The sequence below is a fragment of the Pithys albifrons genome, chromosome 15 (assembly GCF_047495875.1).
Source record: "Pithys albifrons albifrons isolate INPA30051 chromosome 15, PitAlb_v1, whole genome shotgun sequence".
Lineage (NCBI taxonomy): Eukaryota > Metazoa > Chordata > Aves > Passeriformes > Thamnophilidae > Pithys > Pithys albifrons.
In genome coordinates, this window is record NC_092472.1 from 16,850,471 (window position 1) to 16,873,781 (window position 23,311).

At 44.3% G+C, this 23,311-nt stretch overlaps 1 protein-coding gene across 2 annotated transcripts in view; it reads right to left on the bottom strand.

Annotated features, from left to right (window-relative positions):
- The window catches only part of SMAD5 (SMAD family member 5), a 32,723-nt gene extending 12,336 nt beyond the window's left edge, over positions 1-20,387 (bottom strand). Inside the window, exon 1 of one of the 2 annotated variants that reach the window (XM_071570200.1) lies at positions 20,151-20,387. The gene's annotated coding sequence lies outside the window, so the exon portion shown is untranslated. Of the gene's footprint in view, positions 1-11,795; positions 11,985-20,150 lie in introns of those variants that run through there. The other variant, XM_071570199.1, reaches the window with a different exon arrangement.
- Between the last annotated feature and the right edge of the window lie 2,924 nt (positions 20,388-23,311).

A 23,311-nucleotide genomic window follows, 5' to 3' on the forward strand; every position in this document is an offset into this window, starting at 1 on the left:
GCAACTTTTTTTTTTGAGTTCTAGTGTTTTTCAGAGTATTAAAAAAATAAGGAAAAAGTTGCAGATAGAGAAAACAAAAGACAATTAAAAGAAAAACCCCATGAAAAGCTCAAACCAACCCTTCTCCAGCCACTCAGAAAGGTGGTCAATCTTTTTTTTAGCTGGAGCTATTTTTATGCTGCACTTCCTTATATCTTTGAAGAAGAATATTTGAAGCACTGGTTATTTTTAGCCTTTGGCAAAAGACAAAATTGTTTTCTTTTCCCCAGAAAAAGCGCGGGGGGGGGGGAAGGCATGGCAGAGTAAGTACTAGAAATGTGACCTTTACTACCAAGTGCCTCAGAGAGGAGAGGAGAGGACAGAACACCCCAGCGCACTCATGAATGGTGTTTTACCACTCCCCAGCTCTCAGCAAATCCTCCCCCCCACCAATTTACCGAGTACCGATGACAAGAGGAAATGATGTGCTGTGGCAACGAACTGATAAGAACTTGTAAAATCCCCTGTGAATACTAAACAAGCAAGTATAGACAATGAGCAGCTGGCAAAAAGCAAGAGCAGAGCTAAGAGAAAGGATGTCAATAACAAAAGATGCTTCCTCTCCTGCTACAGAGACTGCCAAACAACATTGTCTCTGGGCTTTGGATAAATCACGGTGAATTACAGCACCTACCACAGCCCCAGACACTGAATCTGCACATGAGAGAAAAAGGTGGTGGTGGGAAGCAAGACTTAAGCACCTCGGTGCTGTTTGTCTTAGACTGCTACCTTTAATCAAGAAGATCTTTCTTCCTCCCATCTTTGATTAACTGCAAGTCATCTGATAAGGCTTTTCCAAGTGTCTACGAGCTCACTCAGACACCTGGACAGATACTTTTATGTAACAGAAACACAGACTAACCACCAGAAAGCAAAGATCCAGCAAACATCCCTAGACACGACGTTTATGTCCCACATGGTTCCATCCTGGATTTTCTTCAAGGTGAGGAAAGCAGGGAACAAAACCAAGGCCACTCGGTGTGTCTTTACAGGAAAAAATCTCTTTATTTCACACAGCAGCTTAATCCCATTGGTACCTCTTTGATTATTCACTTTGTTTTACTAATATGGAAAGAAAGTGTGAAAAGCAAAACAAACTGAAAAACTGCTTGAAGACATTTCTTCCTAAGTTCTCACACAAAAACAAAATGGAAGAAAAAAGGAATTAACAGAAGTCTCCCACTGCTTCGGTAAGTCCTTAAAAGAAGGTATTGAAAAAGAAAAAACCCTCAAACCATTATGTATCACCTTATTTCTTCAGAAATACCAACATGTCTGCACTTTAATTTGGTTCCCTGGAACTACTACACATGAGAACCTTTGCACCCTTCAAAGCAACAGGAAATACATAAAGAGAGATAAACTTGGCCAAGCACTCAGCCTAAATTTGTTCTTTTGCTGAGGATAAAAGTTTACTGTGCTAAAAAGTAAAAGCTGTTTATAGTTGCAACTCTTTCAAGCCTTGCACACCTTCAGTAGCTGCAAGACAACAGCTCTGAAAGAGGAAACGAACCCACCTGGAGTCTCAGAACAGAAAGGACACAACTCACAAGTTCTACTTTTGCTTCTCAGCTGTGCTTTCAAAGAATGTTGAGCATCATCAACCAAGGTAGAAGACGCACTGGAGATTCCCAGAGTTAAGCTGAGCTCAAAGGAGATTTAAGAAAGGCCTCCTGGCTGCTGCCACTCTGGTCTATCCCATTACAGCTTTGCTGCCTTATCTGCATAAACCAATCAAGTCTGCAGGTCTACAATTCTATTCTGTGCTCATGTATAATTGTATTTTATTTTTCAGTATTCTCAGCACTAGGAAAGAAACTTTATTGGCTGCATATAATTTCAACATCATTCACCCACAACTATGCTCATGGAATAAACAACTAAAAGCAAAGGAAGTTGGAACAGTTCTACTAAAATGATGTTTTGCAGTAACCAGTATTTGTAGGGCAAGTGTCAAGGGAATTTTGGTAAATGACTCTGTCCTATAAACTATGATTTTAGAAATAATCTGCTTGGAGTAAATAATGTCATTAACTCTAAAAGCTTTACATTTGTCTGATGGCCTATCAAGAAAAGCAAAAAATATTCCCGGAGCATCATAACAGATTTGATCAAAAGGGTTTCAGACTCTTCAAAAAGAAGTTTCCACACAAATACTTGTACTATGACCACTGAAAAACAAGACTGTTCAGGCTTAAAATATTATAACTTTTACTGTAACTCCATTCTGGCCAATCATGAGGCTTTCAAGACTCTTCTACTGAACCGTATTTTTACCTGTTCATGAAAGGGCAAATAAGAAACTCTGCAACAAAATACTTTGAGAAGCACAAACGACACTGAATTTATCCCACTACACCTTTCAAAGGGAACAAAAACACTGAGGCTTTGCAGCTTTTGCTTTTTTCTTAAGAAAACAAGGTAGAATTAAACAGCTTTGTGAATGATGAGCTATTTAAGGCCACAAAGCAGCAGCTTCAGGTATTTATGCAGGAACTTCACATTTTGATGTAGAAACTGCAATTCGTGTCGGGTTTTTAAAATTCTGAATGAGAGGCATAAACCACATTTGGAACATTTACTTGCATTTGCTGAAATTTCCCCAGCTAATTTTCAAAAGGTTTCTAAGTGCCGGTGCCATCTGCCAGGAGCAGCCTCGCCAGATCCAGATCATCTCTATTTACAATCATTTTCTTCCATTTAAAAGCCCCTGTTACGAGCTGTGATTGCAGCACAACAGGGCAGCGCTGTGGGGTTTGAGTACAGAAACAGATGCTTTAAAGAGCCCCATTTTCATTCAGTGCTGCACAAATCACTCATATTGCTGCACCTCTAGACACAGCTGGTAACAACTTTCCTGGGGAAAAAAGCTTTCCTAAATTTCCTTAAGAAGCAGAGGGCCCATTATGCATTACCTTCTTTTATTAAATAACTTTTCAGCTGAGCTACAAGAGAACATTGACTGAAAAACGTGCCATTACATTAAAAAAGTAGTTCCAAACACTCTTTAAAGAGTGAGTGTAATGAACTGCATGGAGTGGCATGAGGGGGCTTTTAATGGGCAAGTATAAAAGGAAGCAATCACTGTATCAAAATTAGACTTTGGGGCATGCATTATTTATACACTGAAAGTTCTTGTTAATGGCTACAGCAAATGAGAGGAAACTTGCTGTGTGAACAGGTCCATTGTTTGAGCCCCCTTCTTCCACCTCAGCCAGCCAGATAGAAACAGTTGGCCAACAGCACAACTTGCAGGTTGTATGTCATTGTGGAGAGAGTCAGAGATCACCTTTCAGCTGTCACCACAAATCCTCAGCAACTTCACTGCCTTTTGGTGGTTCTGGTGACGTTTTCTTACCTTACTACATTAAACTGGGCAAGTTTAGTAGATTCACTTGATTCTGTGTCAAGGAATCTTCTTTTGGCTAAAGGGCCTGAGCAAGACTCACTGCAGAGCAAACACAGTGCACTTATTTAATGAGATGCACTTTTTGTGTAACAGGCTCTGCCATTGATTCCAAACTGATTTCCCAACTGCAAAAATCTAAATCTGAAGTACCACTAACCAAGCAAAGCATCATCCCAAGCAGCCTGGCAATGAGATGCTTCCACCAGCACCAGGAGAAAAGGGGTAACAACTGCATGGTGCTCATCTCTTCCTCCTGCCAGTCCCGAGCCTCTGCTGCAGGACAAGCTGGTGAATGGAGCTGCATCCAGCTGGTGGCCGGTCACTCGTGGTGTTCCCAGGGGTCTGTGTTGGGTCCAGTCCTGTTTAACATCTTTAGTGATGATTTAGATGAGGGGATTGAGTCCATCAGCAGCATTTGCTGATGACACCAAGCTGGGAGAGAGTGTCGACCTGCTGGAAGGCAGGAGGGCTCTGCAGAGGGATCTGGAGAGACTGGAGAGATGGGCTGATTCCAATGGGATGAAGTTCAACAAGGCCAAGTGCAGGTCCTGCCCTTTGGCCACAACAACCCCCTGCAGCACTCCAGGCTGGGCACAGAGTGGCTGGAGAGCAGCCAGGCAGAGGGACCTGGGGGGACTGAGGGACAGGAAGCTCAACAGGAGCCACCAGTGTGCCCAGGTGGCCAAGAAGGCCAATGGGATCCTGGCCTGGATCCAAACTAGCGTGGCCAGCAGGCCCAGGGCAGTGACCCTTCCCCTGGACTCTGCCTTGGGGAGGCCACACCTTGAGTGTTGTGTTCAGTTCTGGGCCCCTCAGTTGAGGAAAGAGATTGAGGGGCTGGAGCGGGGCCAGAGAAGAGCAACGAGGCTGGAGAAGGGACTGGAGCACAAGTGCTGTGGGGAGAGGCTGAGGGAGCTGGGGGTGTTCAGTCTGGAGAAGAGGAGGCTCAGAGGTGACCTCAGCACTGTCTGGAACTGGCTGAAGGGAAGTTCTGGCCAGGTGGGGGTTGGTCTCTTCTCCCAGGCACTCAGCAATAGGACAAGGGGGCACGATGGGCTCAAGCTCTGCCAGGGGAAATTGAAGTTGGAGAGCAGAAAAAAATTCTTTGCAGAGAGAGTGCTCAGGGATTGGAATGGGCTGCCCAGAGAGGGGGTGGATTCCCCATCCCTGGAGATTTTTAAACTGAGCTTGGCCGTGGCACTGAGTGGCATGATCTGGTAAAGGGACTGGAGTTGGACCAAGGGTTGGACTTGATGATCTTGGAGGTCTTTTCCAACCCAATCGATTCTATGATTCTATGATTTCCCTGCTTAATTTACTTGTTTGCACACTCAGGAGGCCTCCTGTGGCATCATCCCCAATCTGAAATAAGGAACTTCACTGCTCATGATTAGAAGGTGCTTTGAGACTCAATTTCAGACCATAAACAAAGCCCCACTTATAACCAGCAACACAACTGGGAGTTCATTAGAGCTGCTGCAGATCTGCAGTTAAAACTGTTCTGCACTCAGCTCTTGTGCTGAACTTTATTGCCCCATCAAACCCAGAAATGCTCAGGTATTTTGAATATTAACATACTGCATATTCATACAGAGAGCTCAGAAACTCAACTGCAGCATATTACAGCACATTATGCTATATAAAATTATCAATACTTTCTTTAAAACTACAACCTCACACATCAATTTCACCTGGTTTTATTAAAATCCTTCTTTCCTTATAAATTTCCTGACAGGAACTGTGCAGGATTGTGCTTGGGTTTTATTATCATTTTCCTCACTCTGCAGCCCAGCACAGTCCCCTGCAATGGGACATGGTAGAGCATTTAAAACAAAGTTTCTCCAGACACATCAAAGATAAAATAAATCCTACACCTTGGTTAAAAACCTTGGTTAGCAACCTGAAGGGCCCACATGCCACGGCCTCTCCACAGAAAATATTTTTCTTCAGTTGCAACATCTCAGCCATGAAGAACATCATCAATGATAAAACTTCTTTTTTCCCTTGCTCCCCTTAAGGGTAAGTAAAAGATGAAAGGAGACATTATAAACTCTTATCAGGAAGGAACTCGTGGCATTTTCATCAGAAATGGGCTGCATATCTGAATGTACATTCAGCTGACCAGAATCTATGGTGTTTTTATACCAGCACTGGAGTTCTTTGCTGCAAACATGCCTTGTAAGGCAATATAGTCTAACTAATAATACATGTAAACAAGGATGGAAAAGAACTGTCTGCTATCCTCAAAACTTTTACTAACCATGACTGCCCTCCAAACAGAAACACATATTGACAATTTCAGACAGGGCTTTCTCACACAACACCTCTTCATTTCCACATCTGCACACCATAGAACAGAGCTTAAAAAAATAACAGCATTCAGCTCTGTCAGCTGAGAAGTATTTAACCAGCACTCTCTTACAAGAAGCCTCACAGAGACTGAGGCCAAGCACAAGCAGCAAGTGATACAACAAGTATGGAAGAAGGGGAAACAAAAGCCATATAGCTCAGATAGCAAAGTGATGGTTTTTGTTTTTTCTTAAAGTCCTCTCAAAAATTACTGTTAAAAAATAACACCAATGACAATGATTTATAGCACAAGAGAGGTCCAGTCAAAGAGTTCACAAATAGCCCCACTGCATTTCCAAAGCAACCTCACTCCACGTGACGCCAAGAAAAGCTCAGAAAAACTATAACCAAAGAACAGTTTTCTGAATTTGCTCTGCATCATGGCAAAACTTGAGTTTAACTGTGATACAGTGGATGGGAGAGGGATGGAGAAAGGATCAAAACTTCCAAAGCCTAAAAAAGTTAGTATTTATTTCTTAAGCATCCACACAAAAAGCAGACACTCCTATGGCTCTGGTCCCTGCAGATGCTCTAATTAGTGAGCAATTAGCTTCTGTACAAGTCCTCAAAACCTACCAATTCTGTAGAGAGAATCAAAAACTCTCTCCCTTAAGTGTTTTGTCACAACTGTACATTTTCTTACCCTTTTATTTCAGCTAACTGGCACTTTCCAATAGAAGCATTATGCTGGAAAATGCCACTACCAACAGCCAGCCCGAAACTGCCTCATGTTTTTAAAGTTATTTAAGAACTACTGGAACCAAAGCAGAGAACTACAAATTAGCATCTATTTCTTAATTAACACTGTGAGAAAAATCTCTGGTTTTAATTAATTTCCAGAAGACAGAATTAAATAAGCAAAGATTTATTAACTGCATGTGCAGGGAACCTCATGGAGTAACAGGACCAAGGACACCCACAAGGAGGGTTTGCTGCTTTTGTACCTGTCTGACTCCTCCCTGTTCCTCCCTCCTTATTCTCTTTGCAGGGATTGGTTGTTGTTATCTTGATCCTCCATATTCCCATTGATCTTCTTAATATGGGCACTTTCCTGCTGCACAATTATTCCTGATTGGTTTTCTCCTCCCTCCTTCCCAGTCCCCATTACCAACCCCACATCCCCTGATTGGTTCTGCCACTTCTCAGCCTTTCTTTGGGACACCCCACAGTTGAACCTCAAAATGGAACCCTAAAACCCCCCATTTTCATAACCATTTAATCGAGCAGCAAACCCTTAATGAACATCAACAATTAACACTCTTATTAACCCTGCTGGTAACAAAATCCCTAGAACCATCTCCCACAACATGAAGTTACAATCCTCACTAAACATGGCAACAAAGCCTGGGCCTCCATTGGGAGGTTGGTCAATGTGGACACACAAGTGGGTGATGAGGAATGACCTCAGTAGTACAGCTGGAGAAAAAAATGGGAAAATAAAGGGCATCTTATACCTTTTACAAACATTAAAGTATGCTAATAAATTAAGCTGGACAAAGCCTTCCAAAAGTTCAGATGTTCACAGAATCCCAGACTATTCTGAGTTGGGAGGAACCCACAAGGACCATCGAGTCCAACTCTTCAGTCAGTGGCCCACACAGGGGATTGAACCCATGACCTTGACAATATTGCAACCAAGTTTAACCAACTGAGCCAATCTCAGGGTGGTTTATGTGCAAGACCTTCATTAAAAACTAAGATCCTACATGAGTTGGCACCCAAAAGCATAACCTGAAAGAAGGGACACTCTCATAAAGCTGTAAAAGAGGAAGAAAAATAAAGATGTATGTGTGTGTGTGTGTAACAATTCCACTCTGACTGAACTGCATTAAGACTGTGACAAGTTTACAAAAGCCCCAGGATTGGAGGGAACACTGACAATAGTAATTCAGCGAGCACAGAATGAATGAATGAATGGCAAAGTATTCTAAATTTGTCAGTTTGTGACATGCACTGACCCAGAATGCAGAGACACTACTTCATAGCTGGTGTATCAGTGGCAGGGGCTCTGACAAAGCTCCTCTGTCAGGGATGGCAGTGCTGGCAGCTCAGCCCTGTGCTGGGTCAGTGGGGATACAGACTTGGCAGGCAGTCCTGCCCCTGCCAACCCACGCTGGGCAAGCCCTCAGTGCCAGCCAAACTTCTCTACGTGGTCACAGGAGAGAGGCTAAAAAGGCTCCCAGAACACAGGGCAGGAACTTGCACTGTGACTAATGGTGACTGCAAAAGTCTTAAATTACTGTTCTACTTGCGTTTAATGAGCTGTTTATCGTTAGCCATGAAGATACGTGAAGTGCTCTCAGCTCACTCAAGAACAAATCTTTTCATTCCGGGCATGAACTCCTTACCTGTTGCTATTAAACTCCTTACCTGTTGCTATTAAACTCCTTACCTGTTGCTATTAAACTCCTTACCTGTTGCTATTAGAAAAAGATCACGTACAGATCTTTAAAGAAACATTAACAGATTAAAATTTGTTTCAGCAAATCTATCAGAGACATTAGAAGAAACTTGTACTTTAATTAAAAATGAAAGAAAATCAAAAACAAAGCCTTAACTGGCAGGAAAAGATATGGGGACTTGCACAGAATTGCCTCAGCAGTATTATTGCATGGAATCATAGAATCGATTGGGGTGGAAAAGACCTCTGAGATCATCAAGTCCAACCCTTGGTCCAACTCCAGTCCCTTTACCAGATCATGGCACTCAGTGCCATGGCCAAGCTCACTTTAAAAACCTCCAAGGATGGGGAATCCACCCCTCTCTGGGCAGCCCATTCCAATGCCTGAGCACTCTCTCTGCAAAGTTTTTTCTGCTCTCCAATTTCCCCTGGCAGAGCTTGAGCCCATCGTGCCCCCTGTCCTATTGCTGAGTGCCTGGTATTTCTGCAGGGATGTGATTCAGCAAGAGCAACCAAAGAGTTCTTGGCATTTGCTTAAGACAACTATAAAGAAAATATATGTTATTTTTCTGAAATTAAGTGCCTCTGAAATATTAACGATCACAACATAATTTGCAAAGAACATTCAAATAAACCCCAAGCCACTTAATTGACCACAAGCACTCCCATCTTGGGAGACAAAACTCCTTCCAGCTCAAATAACATTCTGTGATCACCAAAACTCTGCACAGACCACCCACGCCAGGGGCAAGACTAAAAATCTGACTTCCTAACAAGTACCAAACAGCAAAGGGCCCACAGTTACAGCTCCTTCAAGTTCCATCAGAGGTTAAAACTCCAAACCTCAGAATAAAAACCCCACCCACCACAGCTGGACACAGCAGCACGCCCTGCTGTTGGGAGCTTTTGTCATCAAGAGAAAGAAATGCAGAGGATCCCTGTCCTCCTCCTTTCCTTTTTCTCATCTCCACCACCACTGTCCATCTGGGATTCCACTGAGAAAGTTCTCTTTAGAAAAAAAGCAAGAACACTCCTCCCTCAGAATTATTTCCTTTACAGTTAAAGGTTTCACAAAGGCGGGTACCCCAATAAGCACACGGTTTGTTGGGGGTTTGTTTTGCAGATTTAAGAGGCATTAGCAGCAGTTTCAAGGCCGAGTGAACAACATTTTAATATCAGAGGTAGGTGTAAACCACTATCAAACGGTAGGGATTAAGACATTAAATCCAACAGAGACAGGGCACTCTCAAAAGTTACAACACACTAATTATGAAACATCTTCAATTAAGTTATTTGCTGCTTCTATTAACTTCCACTACCACCAGCTGCCAACTTCATAAAGCATTCCAGCTTCTGATGAGCACATGACTGCAAGTGTTTGCACCCTTTTCTTTACTCCTCTTCCAATTCTCTGATTCCTTAGAACACCAGGAGGATATTCCGTGCAGCACTTCCACAGCTGACACATCCAATGAATCCTCATTGCAGTTTTCAGTATTTTAAAGCCACCCATGGAAGGGTAATTATCTGAAATTAATTCAGCAATGAAAACCAGCACAAGATTTCATATAAAGCCATCACACAATGAGAGTCTGATTTCCCATGACAGACAAAACTTTGCTGATGCAAATTTTGACAGTTATTCCTTGGAGGGCCTGTTAAAGCAACGAGCCCAAGTGATTAATTGAGCAGAATGTCTAAATCCCTACAGATTCCACCATAAGATGCAACAACCATTACTGAACCAATTCAACAATATATTCAACACTCCTGCTGTATCAGTTCTTCCCTTCACCCCTCACTTGACTGCAAAATACTATTCAGTTATACCTTAAAGTCACACCAGAAACCCCACAACTGGAACAGAGCACAGATCACTTGATTCCCAGTCTTGTGCTTTTAACCGCAAGACCATATTTCCTCTATCAAGTTTACAACCCGCAGAAGACAAAAAAAACACCTAAATCACCGTCCTAAATCACCGAAGCTGCTCATCTGTTGTCAGGCAGCCGTCAGGGCTGGGCCAGGAGGGCCCAGGTGGGCAAGTGTGCGTTTGTGTGTGTGTGAGTTTGTATGAGTTTGTTTGTGTGTGTGTGAGTTTGTGTGTTTGTGAGTTTGTGTTTGTTTGTGTGTGTGTGTTTGTCTGTGTGTCTGTGAGTTGTCTGTGTGTCTGTGAGTTGTCTGTGTGTCTGAGAGTTTGTGTGTGTTTGTGAGTTTGTGTGTGTTTGTGAGTTTGTGTGTGTTTGTGAGTTTGTGTGTGTTTGTGAGTTTGTGTTTGTCCATGTGTCTGTGAGTTGTCTGTGTGTCTGAGAGTTTGTGTGTCTGTGTGTGTTTGTGAGTTTGTTTGTGTGTCTCTGTGTGTCTGTGAGTTTGTGTCTGTGTGTCTGTGAGTTTGTGAGTTTGTGTCTGTGTGTCTGTGAGTTTGTGAGTTTGTGTCTGTGTGTCTGTGAGTTTGTGTCTGTGTGTCTGTGAGTTTGTGTCTCTGTGTCTCTGTGAGTTTGTGTCTCTGTGTCTCTGTGAGTTTGTGTCTCTGTGTCTGTGAGTTTGTGTCTGTGTGTCTGTGAGTTTGTGTCTGTGTGTCTGTGAGTTTGTGTCTCTGTCTCTGTGAGTTTGTGTCTCTGTGTGTCTGTGAGTTTGTGTCTCTGTGTCTCTGTGAGTTTGTGTCTCTGTGTCTCTGTGAGTTTGTGTCTGTGTGTCTGTGAGTTTGTGTCTGTGTGTCTGTGAGTTTGTGTCTGTGTGTCTGTGAGTTTGTGTCTCTGTGTCTGTGAGTTTGTGTCTCTGTGAGTTCGTGTCTCTGTGTCTCTGTGAGTTTGTGTCTCTGTGTCTCTGTGAGTTTGTGTCTCTGTGTCTGTGAGTTTGTGTCTGTGTGTCTGTGAGTTTGTGTCTGTGTGTCTGTGAGTTTGTGTCTCTGTCTCTGTGAGTTTGTGTCTCTGTGTGTCTGTGAGTTTGTGTCTCTGTGTCTCTGTGAGTTTGTGTCTCTGTGTCTCTGTGAGTTTGTGTCTGTGTGTCTGTGAGTTTGTGTCTGTGTGTCTGTGAGTTTGTGTCTGTGTGTCTGTGAGTTTGTGTCTCTGTGTCTGTGAGTTTGTGTCTCTGTGAGTTTGTGTCTGTGTGTCTGTGAGTTTGTGTCTCTGTGTCTGTGAGTTTGTGTCTCTGAGAGTTTGTGTGTGTGTCTGTGCGAGTCTCTGTGCCTCTGTGAGTTTGTGTCTCTGTATGTTTGCCCTCTCATCGCCTCCCGCCTCTCTCCCACCGCTGCGGGTTTGCTGCTCTCCTCTCGCTCGGTCAGGCCTGACTCCAGCCAGGAGCGAGTCCTCGCCTTAACAAACCAAACTAAACCAAATCCCCAGCCCAGCACAAACCAAGGCACCAACCGCTTGGGCCGTGCGGGCTGTGCGGTGTTCGCTCCCGCCCGGCCCCGCTCCCCCTCCCGGCGCTGCCGCTGCCCCACACGCCGCTGCCCGTGCCCTCCCCGCCCGTCTGTGCCCACCCTGTGCCCTGGGCCCACGCCGAGGCCTCGACCCCGCTCCCCCAGGCCCGCCCGGTCCCCCCGGCCCGCTCGGAACGCGTCCCGAGCCCCCCACACGGCCCATCCCGACCCACCGGGCGCGGAGCGGCGGCCTCCGCGGGCAGCGTGTCGGTGAGAGCGGCCGGGCCGCCGCTGCTGCGGCCGCTGCTCCTGCTGAGGCCGAGCTTCTCCGCGGGGAGGCGGCGAGACGGGATCGGGATCAGGAGCGGGGAGAGGAGCGGGACGGGAACGGGAGCGGGGACAGCAGCGGGAGCGGCGGTGGGACCCGGATGTGCGCGAGGGGCGGGGCCGCGCGCGCGCCGCGGGAGGAGGAAGCGGGAAAAGGAATAGGGATGGTGTGGGGAGAGCGGAGCTGTGGGGAGAGCTGGGCCCTGAGGGGAAATGGGCACTGTGGGGAGAGCTGGGCCCTCAGGGAAAATGGGCACTGTGGGGAGAGCTGGGCCCTGAGGGGAAATGGGCACTGTGGGGAGAGCTGGGACCTGAGGGGAAATGGGCACTGTGGGGAGAGCTGGGCCCTGAGGGGAAATGGGCTGTGTGGGGAGAGCTGGGACCTGAGGGGAAATGGGCACTGTGGGGAGAGCTGAGCCCTGAGGGCAAATGGGCACTGTGGGGAGAGCTGGGACCTGAGGGGAAATAGGCTTTGTGGGGAGAGCAGCCCTCAAGGGAACTGGGCTGTGTGGGGAGAGCAGATCTCTGGGGACAGTGGGGCCATGTGGGGAGAGCAGCCCTGAGGGGAGAGCTGGGCCATGTGGGGAGAACAAATCTGCATGGGGAGCGGATCTGTGGGGAGAACCCAGCCCTGTGGGGAGAGCGGCCCTGTGGGGAGAGCGGGGTGAGCAAATGTAAATGCACAGCCCTGCAGGGTCGGGGTCTCCAGAGAGGCCTCGAGCCGGCCCCATTCACACCCACCCGGCCCTACGCCTGGGGGTTGTGTTCATGTAACCAGTTAGGTTGGAAAAGACCTCTGGGATTGCCAAGTCCAGCCTAGGATTGAACACCACTATGCAGTGGCACGTCCAGCCTGTCCTTAAACACCTCCAGGGATGAGGACTCCACCACCTCCCTGGGCAGCCCCTGCCAATGTCTGATCACCCTTTCTTGTGAAGGAATTCCTCCTGATGTCCAACCTAAAGCCACCCTAGAGCAGCTTAAGACGATGTCCTATTGTCCTGTTTCTTTTTACCCAACCCCTGCCTGACTACACCCTCCTCTCAGAGAGTTTGGAGACTTGATAAGGTGCCCCCTGAGCCTCCTCTTCTCTTTTGTGGGACTGGATGTTGCCCACAGCACACTGGTGCATCTCAGACTAAGTTAATAAAACCACACTTCAAGAAAATGTGTCAGCATCGTTAGGAATGGCTCTGGAAAGGAGCACATGGATGGGGATTTTCACACTGTGTGTAGTGCCAAGGATGGGACAGACTCGTTTTGTGAAAGGGAAATGAGTGCTGGTTCCTCAAAGCTGTTTCTGAACAGCACAGAAGAAAGTTCCAGAGAAATACCAGGCCAAAGACACCTCCAGTGTGCCACAGCAATGCCTGACCATGCTGTGGGCATGAGTGGTTCTTATCATTTTTAACCAAATTGATTGATAGGACAGTATATCAAAGAAGAGTTGGGTTCCACACCACGACTTGATGTCAGAACACTTTCATATTTTAAACTGCCCTCAATAAACAACTGACTTTTGGAACTCTAGGCACCTAAATTTCCACTAAATCTGTGTGCTGTGCTCACTTCCATTGAAATCAATAATAAAAATCAGTTGTCCATGGAAAGGCCCTTCAGGTGGGGAAGGACTGGCCATGTCTTGTTTGCCTTCAGCTCACGACCAGCTGGAATTGCTCACCACAAGGGATTGGTGAGGCCTGAGCTCTGCTGGCTTTGGGAAGTTTAGCTTTATATGGGCAACAGGAACATCCACAATTAGAGGAAAGTATTTCACACTTCAGCCCACAAAGTGATTTTAAGAGGAAACTTTTCCTACAGGAAGATTACTTCATGGCCCAAAGGCTGCCTTTCTCAGGGGAGGCAGATTGGAGCTGAGCTCAGACACAACTGAACTGAGCTGAGTCCTAGTTTGATCCACTACAGGAATTCCTACAGAAGAGTTTCTTCCTCTGGAAGAAAAAAAAAAGATTATGTAGGAACAGATATAAGGGGCAAAATCATCATTTCTGTGTAAATTTGTGTCTGTTGTAGAACATGTTACCACACCATCTTGTAGCAGTTACAAATCTGGGGCACTGATTGCATCTGGAATGGCAACTGGGTCTTGCTGTCAGATTCCTTTTGGAAAAAAACATTGAAACAAGCAAATGTAATGAAAACTAACTTTATATATACATATATATGTATGTATATATACAAATTCATATATAATTAACCTAAAAAGAAAACACGTGAACCCCCATGTCTTATTTGTGTAAATTAAGGGTAAAGCTTTTATCAAAAAAGAAAAAAAAATTAAGAAAAACAATATGGAGTTGAGAGAAGAAGGGAAAATATACAGTGAGCCAAACTGAAATTTCAATTTCAAATATATTTGAGCTTTAAAGAAATTTTCTTTTGGTTCAAAACTACTTGGCTCTTTATTATTTTTTATGTAAACAGAAGTTCTTAAGAAGTCAATTAATAGCCCAACAGGATATCTCTACTAAAGTTCATGGCAGCAGGGAAGGGGCAAGGCTTTTAATTCAGTCCCAGAACAGAGATAACCTTTGGGGACTCCTCTGTATCTCTGCACCAGCAATTGTTCTGCTTTGGCCAGGCAGTCCAAAATATGGGACAAAAAAAGAAAAAAGAAACAACTGTTGGCCTTTTTCCAAATCTTTTGTGTAACTTAATTAATAAACCAAGTAACAAACAACAAATTGGCAGCAGGCATTTGAGGTGTTGTTCATGTGCCAGCCATCATGTCTCTGCAAAACAAAATGTTCTCTTGTTGAGGAGTTACAAAACAGTTGGATACTGTGGGGGGAATCCACAGCTCTGAGGTGCTTCCTGCTGCACAGGGCCTGGAGTTCCAGGGATGAGGAAAGCTCAAGGTGTGCAGGCAAGAGTATGGGAGAGGACAAGGAAAGCTCTCAAGTTTTCCAAAATATTCTCATTTTAAAACTACAGGTGATTTAGACATGTCTGCTTTCACCTCCTCAGAGATCACTGACTCTTAAGCACAACACACAGACCATTTTGGAGTGTGGTAACAAGGACTATGAGATACCAGCCAAAAAATAGGTTTGCTTTTTTCCCAAGCCATTTTGTCCCAAACTATTGTTGAATGGGCAAACCCCAGGTGTCTGAATTCCAGTTATCTCCTCGCAGCCGATGAGACAGATAAAGGACAAAGGAAGTGACATGGGCTGTGTGATGATTCAGGTCTGTTTGTCCTTAAGGTCACAGGAACATTAACACCACTTTCACCACTGCCTGTTCATGGTTTCCATCCCTTGGACCTCTAGTTCCACACTCCAGAGGGTCCACTGGAATAATATATCAGGTTCAAGAAAAGGTTCACAACAGGGAGACTCAAAGCATCCTGAACACCCTTTCCAGAAATCATGTGATTTCACCAACTCATGAATTTCACCATCAATCCTATTTTAGCATCAAGCCCAGATTTTCCAACACACAGGATGCAGCTGTGATAATCCAAGGAAAAATGACTCGCTACCCTCCCCCTTACCTGAATGTTTTAATGATTAAATTGGTTTGGATTCTGCAGAGGCAACTGCACATGTTTGTGCTTTGGGTCCTGCCTTGGAAAGTCAACTGCAGTACAAGAACCTGTCTGACATTGCTGGGTGCTCAGGTAATGGCAGTGAGGACAGAAATCTGCCTTCTCCCAGAGCTGGGTTACTGTAGGTGTTGGTGCTGGAGTGAGTGACAACCTTCCAGCCTGATCAGAGTGCAAAACAACCAGCTGAACAACCACCTGAAGATATCAGGCCTTGCTGGCTTAAGTATCTTAAATTCCATTATTTTCATTTTACTCTCCAGATTTTGAATAGGATCCCTATGTCTCTTACTGGGATCTTTTGGTTGCTTAGAAGTGAATAGTTGGAAAGTCAAATATATAGTTTGAATTATAAGGAAACAGTTTTGGAAAAAGTTGTTTTATTATGAAACTTCGGGCTTTCCATGACTTCTAAAATGACTGTAGTGTTCAACTTAATTCCCTATCAACTTTCTAAATTGCTGGTGGAAGAGGGGGAAATATTGTTTAAAAATATATATATATATATAAACAGTTGTCATGTCTCTACTCACATAAAGCATTTGCAAAGCCACTTTGTAACTATGTTAAAATACCCTGTAGTGTGAAAGATGGTTTGGGTATTTAAATCAAATCTAGTTTAAAAACAGAATTGGGGGAAATGGATGGGATAGCCCAGGAAAGTTGCACTCTCACAGCTGTCAGCTGGGAAGAAATGGGGGAAGGGGGAAATGCTGCAAAAGGAATTTATTTTTTTTTTTTTGGCAGTGAAGAGAGGAACATGCCATCCCTGTTTGAAAAGTTTCAGGGTGGGAAAGGCTAAGGAGGGGCTAACATACTATACATACCTTTATGTATATTTTTGAGGTGGAAAAACAGCTTTGTGTTTGGGCAGAGTTCAAGTGGAGAGGGAGGGAGGTGGCACCGGCTCTGGCCATTTGGTGCTCCTAAATAAGCCCACAATTTACAGCAGGCTGAGAACAGCAGTAGGTGGTGAGTGGCTGCCTCACAACAAGAAGGGAAGACAAACATTGTGTACTTTTGTGTAAGAAAATGGAAATAGAGTTTGGTGTCTGGGGGAAAGATATTCAGAGCGTTTATTGACAAGAGCCTGGGAGGTGTGGGCTCCTCTGAAGTTACACTCGCTGGTCACAGGCTTTGAATTTGCAGAGAATTAATTAATTACCCTGTTACTGCTCCAGCCACACTTCTGGGTACCTTGTGGGACACCTCACACAGCGGCAAAGAGAAAGGGAGAGAAGAATTAGTCTTGTTCCTGAAGCTACAGATAGAAGATGTTAAAATGAAATTGTAGACCAGGGGAGGGAGGGAAGGGAAGCCAAAGGAATAATGCCCAGCAAGGTTAAAGCTGCCAGATTTTCTGCCTGGACTAGAAGAATAACTGGGATATGTAACTGAATAATGGGGATGTTGGAAACAAACACATTATCATGTTAAGGTTTATTTAGAAACAAAGACATGATTATGTAAAGGTTTTGTAAGTTCAGCTCCACTACCTCTTTTCACACCACAGAATAAAATTGTCAGTATAGTGCAGATGGTTGGACAGATCTGAGAGTCAGCTAAGGATGCAAAACTGAACACACAGCTCAAGAAAAAGTGTCTGAAAAACATTATGAAAAAGGCAAATCTTTAGAAAGGAAAAGGGACACTGCAGGACAAGTAAGATGTGTATGAAGTAATCAGTAAGAGAAGCCTTTGCCTGAGAACTGCTGTAAAATCCACATCACACTGTGAACCATCATCCACTGACACCTGTGGACAGAGTCCAGTCAGGGCACAGCACTGGGAAATGGGATCTTCTTGGAACAGGGGGTGGAAACCTCCCCAGAGGAATGGAAAAAATGTCCCAGCTGATTAACACAAAATGCTCAAAATACTACAGTGCTCTCAGAGAGGAAATGATAAAGAAAATAATTTTAAATGGCACAATGCCTCTGAGTACTAGTCCAGCATTGCTATTTGTCTGGCCCATCCCCAGCTTGCCCTCACCGTTGCATCAGCAGTACAGAAACATGGAATGCTCTCACTCCTCTAAATCAGTGGTTTCCAGCTATTTCCAGAACATGACCTCGCAGTATAAGAACACCTTCTGGAGCCTGACACCCACTACTAAGCTCAGAAAAAAGTTAGTCCTTGCCTCCTAAAAGCTGTCTGCAACAACCAGACCAATTTCCTGTGGACAACAGAGAAGCTGGACCAGGGAAGTGGGATAGAAAATGTAGTGCAGAAAGAGGGTGAATCTACATCACAGTGAGCTCCTTGCACATGCTGTGACCATGTGGTCACTGTGAGCTTTTTTTTCTTTGATGAAAACTCTGCTCCAGATTAGCCATGAACAAAATTGTATCTTTATTTTCCCAAAGATTTACTCCCTCCCTTCCATTTGTTTTACATCCCACACTGTTAGGCAAATACGGGGATGTCTGGGTGTGTTCCTCAACGTTCTCTCCTGCACAGTCCCAGTTTCCCCTTGGGTTCTTCCCTCCCCAGTACAGGCACTGCCTTCTGAGCATGGTCCCTTTGGAGGTGTCTGGCTTTTGGGGGGGCCACATTCTCCCTTTGGGTCACTGAAGAGATCTCAATGCAGCCTCCCTCTCATCAGGATCATCTGACACAGTCATGAGCTGGAGTTCCACTCCCTGCAGCAACAGCAGGGACCAACATCCACAGTAACTGTGCACTGAAAACTTGCATTTGTGGCTCCATGGCCAAAACCACAGCAAAGCTATTTTTAGCACAACAGAGCTCTAAATAGTGGAAGCACTGAAAATTTAGCTCACATCATGGGCCAAATTCTTCTCCTGGTTACACCCACTCTATGGAGAAGCTTGAGTGTCATAAACACACACTGAGAAACAGAAATTAATTTTTTTTGAAAAAGAGAAGCTTTTGCTTAAGGGTAAAATCAGTATTTTAAACTTTAAATGAAGAAAGATACACATCCTCCAGCATTTCCTATGGAAATAAATAAAAGGAAAGGCCAAAGGAATGGTTTGAAATAGAAGTGCTCTGTGACAATAATTGTACCTGTTACAATAAAGGTAATTCTTCCCACAGTTTATGTCTGAACATCACCCAGAGCTGACATCCTCTCCATTCGTTATGCAGATACTTTGGGCTTAGACCAGTGAAAAGAACACTGAGTTTATCTGTATCTTGAGAGAAGGCACAGCCGATGAGTGTAACCGATGAGTAACAAACCAGGGTTTAATAGCTAGACCTACACTTAATTACTCCCAAGCCAACTTTCTAACAGCCCTTTTATCACCCCGGGATTTCCCAACACAAACCAATTAGAGAGGGCAGTGCAGAGCACTCCGGGAGGAACTGACAGGACCTGACTTTCTCCTTCTGGGTGTATTTCTGGCGGAGTCACCAAGTTACAGGACGCTGGGCCTTTATAACTTGTATTTAAATTTTGTGGCACACTTAGGGACACAAGTTTTGTTTTTTTCCACCCTCATGACCCAATAGTTGGGTTTAATAATTTCCTCTCTCATATCGAGATCTGTATACACAAACATAATACTGCCTATTGTTCAATTAAAGTGCTTTTGGCCATGGTGTCTTCCAAGCTCTTTGCTTTCTCTTCCCAAAATTTCCACACAAGTTGTTTTTGTTTTTTTTTTCCTTTATTTCCTCTTTGTTAGGAGAAAAGGGAACTGGGTCATCTTCTAAAACAAAAAGTTTTGGAAAAGCCAATCAGATGAGAAAATCACAAAACAGTAATAATAACATTATTTCTCATTATTCTGTTGTTGATGAGTTTTCTTGCCCTGTTTAAACACTGCCCTATGACATATGTTTTAAAAGGAAATACAGGAAGGAAAATCAAAAGGCAAACAACACATTTTCAAATTTGTTTCCATTTTTTTTCAAACCTGCTGCTGAAACAAATTAGGATTATTGTTACTGTCTAAGAACCTTCATATGTCCCATAATAAAGGGCAAAAACTAAGTCCCTAAATGCTCCAGCTGCTTAGCTGGGCCCCATGTCAGGCACTGCCACTAAAATAGTTCACAACCCTAATTACAATTCACCACATCTTGGGAATGACATTTAGGATTCTTGAGGTGCTTTCAGACAGTTTTTAGACTCGGTGCAGCAGCTCAGCTGTCACAAAGTCAGTTTTATTTTGTAACAGATTTTTATCCTTTGGAATGTTATGTTTGGAGTGAGCCGAAGATATGGAAAAACACATGCAATAGAGTTTGCTTACCCGACTGAAATATAACTCCTAAAACAAAGCTGAACCTTTTTTTCCCCCTTTAATGTTCATATTCTAGTCCGTGCTTGTCTACAGCTACTTAGATTTGGAAAGGGGGGCGGGGGGAATAGGAGAAAAAACTCTCAAAACTTTCCCTTCCTGCGCTATTCCGACTCCATTAGCGCAGTCAGAGAGAATTCCTGCTCTCTCTGCAGTAATTAGATAAATATTTAACATTGCAGGATTTAATTGGCATCCCAAAAGTTCACAATAGCCCCGGCTCTCGGTGCCGCTATCTCAGGGGGTATATTTAGCCACCGGCCACATCGCCCACTTGCATTACAAATAGCACAACCCCCCCTCTTTAAAAAGACTTTCAAAGAAAGGAAACAAACAAGAAGCTCAGTAAAATCTGGAAACTTTCCTAAGTGACTCCATCCCTGCGATGCCACCAAGCGGGAGGGACCCCCCTTGGTCTTTACCTTCCCGCAATCGCCGCAGCTCCGCGTTCTCCGCTGCATCCTCTCCCCACTCCCTTCCAAGGCATTCCCGGCTCTCCCTGCCATGCTGGAGCTGCCGGGGAGGAGCCGAGCGGGGGCTCCGGGCAGCGCAGAATTCCCCTTCCCGCTCCGCAAACTTCCCGCACAACTGGCGGGGCGAGTCTATTTTTGTTCCCTCCTGCCAGGCTGGCAAAACGCCCTTGGCTCCCTCGCAACGCAGCCATGTTCTGTGCCCTGCCTTTCCTACAATCCCAAGGTTTTCCCGCTGGAAATCCAGGGCAGGCTGAGCCCTCTCGGTGGTGAAGTATCTGGTGTGAAAAACGGGAACAGCTGCGGTCACTCTGCCTTGGCACAACACTCACAGCCTGAATGCATTTAGTGGATATAAATGTATATATGCACTTATAATACATATATATACACACAAATATATACACACATATTTAAGGTATTCACGTGGTATGTCTGTGCTCACAGGCTCACCCTCCCCCCCAAAAAATGGGGAGTTTAATTAGGATAATGATGCTTTTCATGTAAAAATTACAACGTATGAACACTCTTCACGCCAGGCCTTCTGCATTTGCATTTCACTGCTCTGTGTGTGCACACAGAGATGGCACAAAAGGGGTAACATTTGTAAATGGGAACACGAGTCTGCAAAAGGCAGATCATTCTCTGGGTATCTGCTGAGCTAAACACAATAAAAGCTGATTAGTCTTGTTGACAGCAGAGCTCACAGAGGTTTCAAAGTCCAGTTAGTAGGGACAGTCTGACAGCTGCACCCTCTAGAATCATAGAATTGATTGGGTTGGAAAAGACCTCAGAGATCATCGAGTCCAACCCTTGGTCCAACTCCAGTCCATTTACTAGAACCACTTAAAATAGAAAATAAAATGTATGTGATTAGATGCTTGCAGGACAAAGCGTTTCTTACTAAAATAATGAGATTATTATGATTATGTCTAATCATTGGCCCTTTTTCTTCATGAAGGTGGCTGGGGCTGTGTCCAAATGGCCACCTCAGCCCTCTCAGTCCTGTTTGTGTGTCCCTCTTGTTGCAAGCTCGAGTTACCTGGTCAGAATTCCAATGTTTTGGCAAGATTGGAGCAAATAGTAAAAAGGAAGGTTAAAACCCTCCCTGTAAGGTCTTGCCTTGTCAAAGGAAAGTCAGACTTTGCTGGTTCTCTTTGAAGGATTCAGCCAGAACATGAAGAAGACAATATTCTTCTTGATGTATCATACCTGGATTTCTGAAAGACTCTTGGCACTGTCTCCCACTTTTCTCAGGGAAGATCATCTGCCAGGGGAAGGGAGGAAATAGTCTCCTAAAATGTGGAACTGCTGAACAGAAAGGCAGCAAATAGTGGCAATTTCTGGTTACTTTTCACAGCAGAGGGAAGTGGAATTCCACAGACAGGAGTGTGCACTTTGGTGCTGCTCAGGGTAGCACTGGGTGAGCTGGGAAAGGCAGTGCCATGATCTGTGGGTAACGAGGTCATTTGGGAGAGTGAAGATGAGAACTTGGTGTGAAGAACTGAAGGAGAAGTTCCTCATACTGAGTGTGAAACAAAAATTTGGTAGCACACATGGCAGTAAATTTCCATCCAAGAGGACATTCTCTAACATATTCTTACTCAGGGACTACATTTTGTAATAGTTCAGTGGAGGAATTGTGGGAATTCCTGATCACTGGATATCAGGAATTGCTACAAAAGGAAAGGCAAAGCAAAGGTGCTGGGAATTCCTGGTGCACCTGCATCTCAGGTGCCATGCAGAGGGCTGGTTCTCCATCTCAAAAAAGAAATGCTACGTCCACCTGAGGTACAGACAAGGCCAAGAAGAGGGATCTGCAGCATCAGATGGGTCTAATGCAGAGTGTGTCTAAATAGGCTCTTCCATCTGGAAAAGAACCAGCTTAGGAGGGATATTACAGATATCTGCAAAAACCTCAAATTGAAAAGGGAAGGTGAGAGAAGATCTTGTCTTCTGGAGGAAGTAGAAGAAAACTTACCTGCAGGCTTTTGAGAAGAAAAGGGAGTTCTTCACCCCAGTGTGATAAGGGGATCACATTTCTGCCTCTGAACATTGAGTGCTAAATGTTACATGGATTCAAACCCAGAACTGGTGAGAGAGCACATTCACCAAAGAAAAAACCATTAAAGGTCATTAAATGCAGGTTGTAAAAGCACAGAGCAGTTGTGATTGCTCTGCAGTTCCTACTGCCCCCTAAACATTTGCCATTTTGGGTCTGCAGAGCAAGGAGGTGTTTCCATTCTCCATTGCCAAGAAGGTGTTTCTGAGAAAGCCACACAATTCAACTTGAACAGGCTCTTTCCTGCCTTTCTTCTACATAACTCATCACACCCAGACTTTAATATTTGTGTTCTTGTTTCAAACTACTTTTCTAATTTATTATATAAGCAGCACCTTGATTTTCCTTCTGTGGGACAAATTTCTCAGAGAAATTCTGATTTTGGTGCCAGGTTTTATTTTAGTGGGATAGTTGGAACTGCTGATAGAAGGCTATAAACGACAGTTTTAGGGAAATACTGATTATTGCTCACATTTAAGCACGAGAATAATCTCCCATTTATTCAGTGCAGTATTTATGGCTGTGCTTTACTTTAAGCACACGCTTAAATTCAATTAACTTCATTTTAATCCTGGGCTTAAGTGGTTTGCTCTCCCAGGGTAATAAGACCACTGGCATTTCATTGAGCTGGCTGAGCTTGTTTTTAAGTCAATCCTGCACTCTCAAGCACAAACTGACAAACATGCAAATAATGAGCTCGCTTTTTGCCTAAAGACAGAAAATGATAAACTGAGTCTTTTCCAGACCACGAGGGGAAACACCCAGAACGGAACAGATTTTCACTTCCCTGATACTATCACATTAATTGTCTGGAAGTGAAACGCTGCCTTGCAAGAGGAGTTTGTGCCATCTTTGATCTCCTTCTAGACCGGAGCAAGGACAGACACAAGTGTTGTTTTCCATTGAAATGAAGAAGGTTTGTTTGCTTATTTTCGAGACCAAAGGTCTTTGAGACACCGTGGGCCGAAGCTCCTCTCGATATAAACTGGCACATCTCTCTCATTCCAGGGGGATTACACCAATTTTACACCCCAGAGTACATCCCACAGCC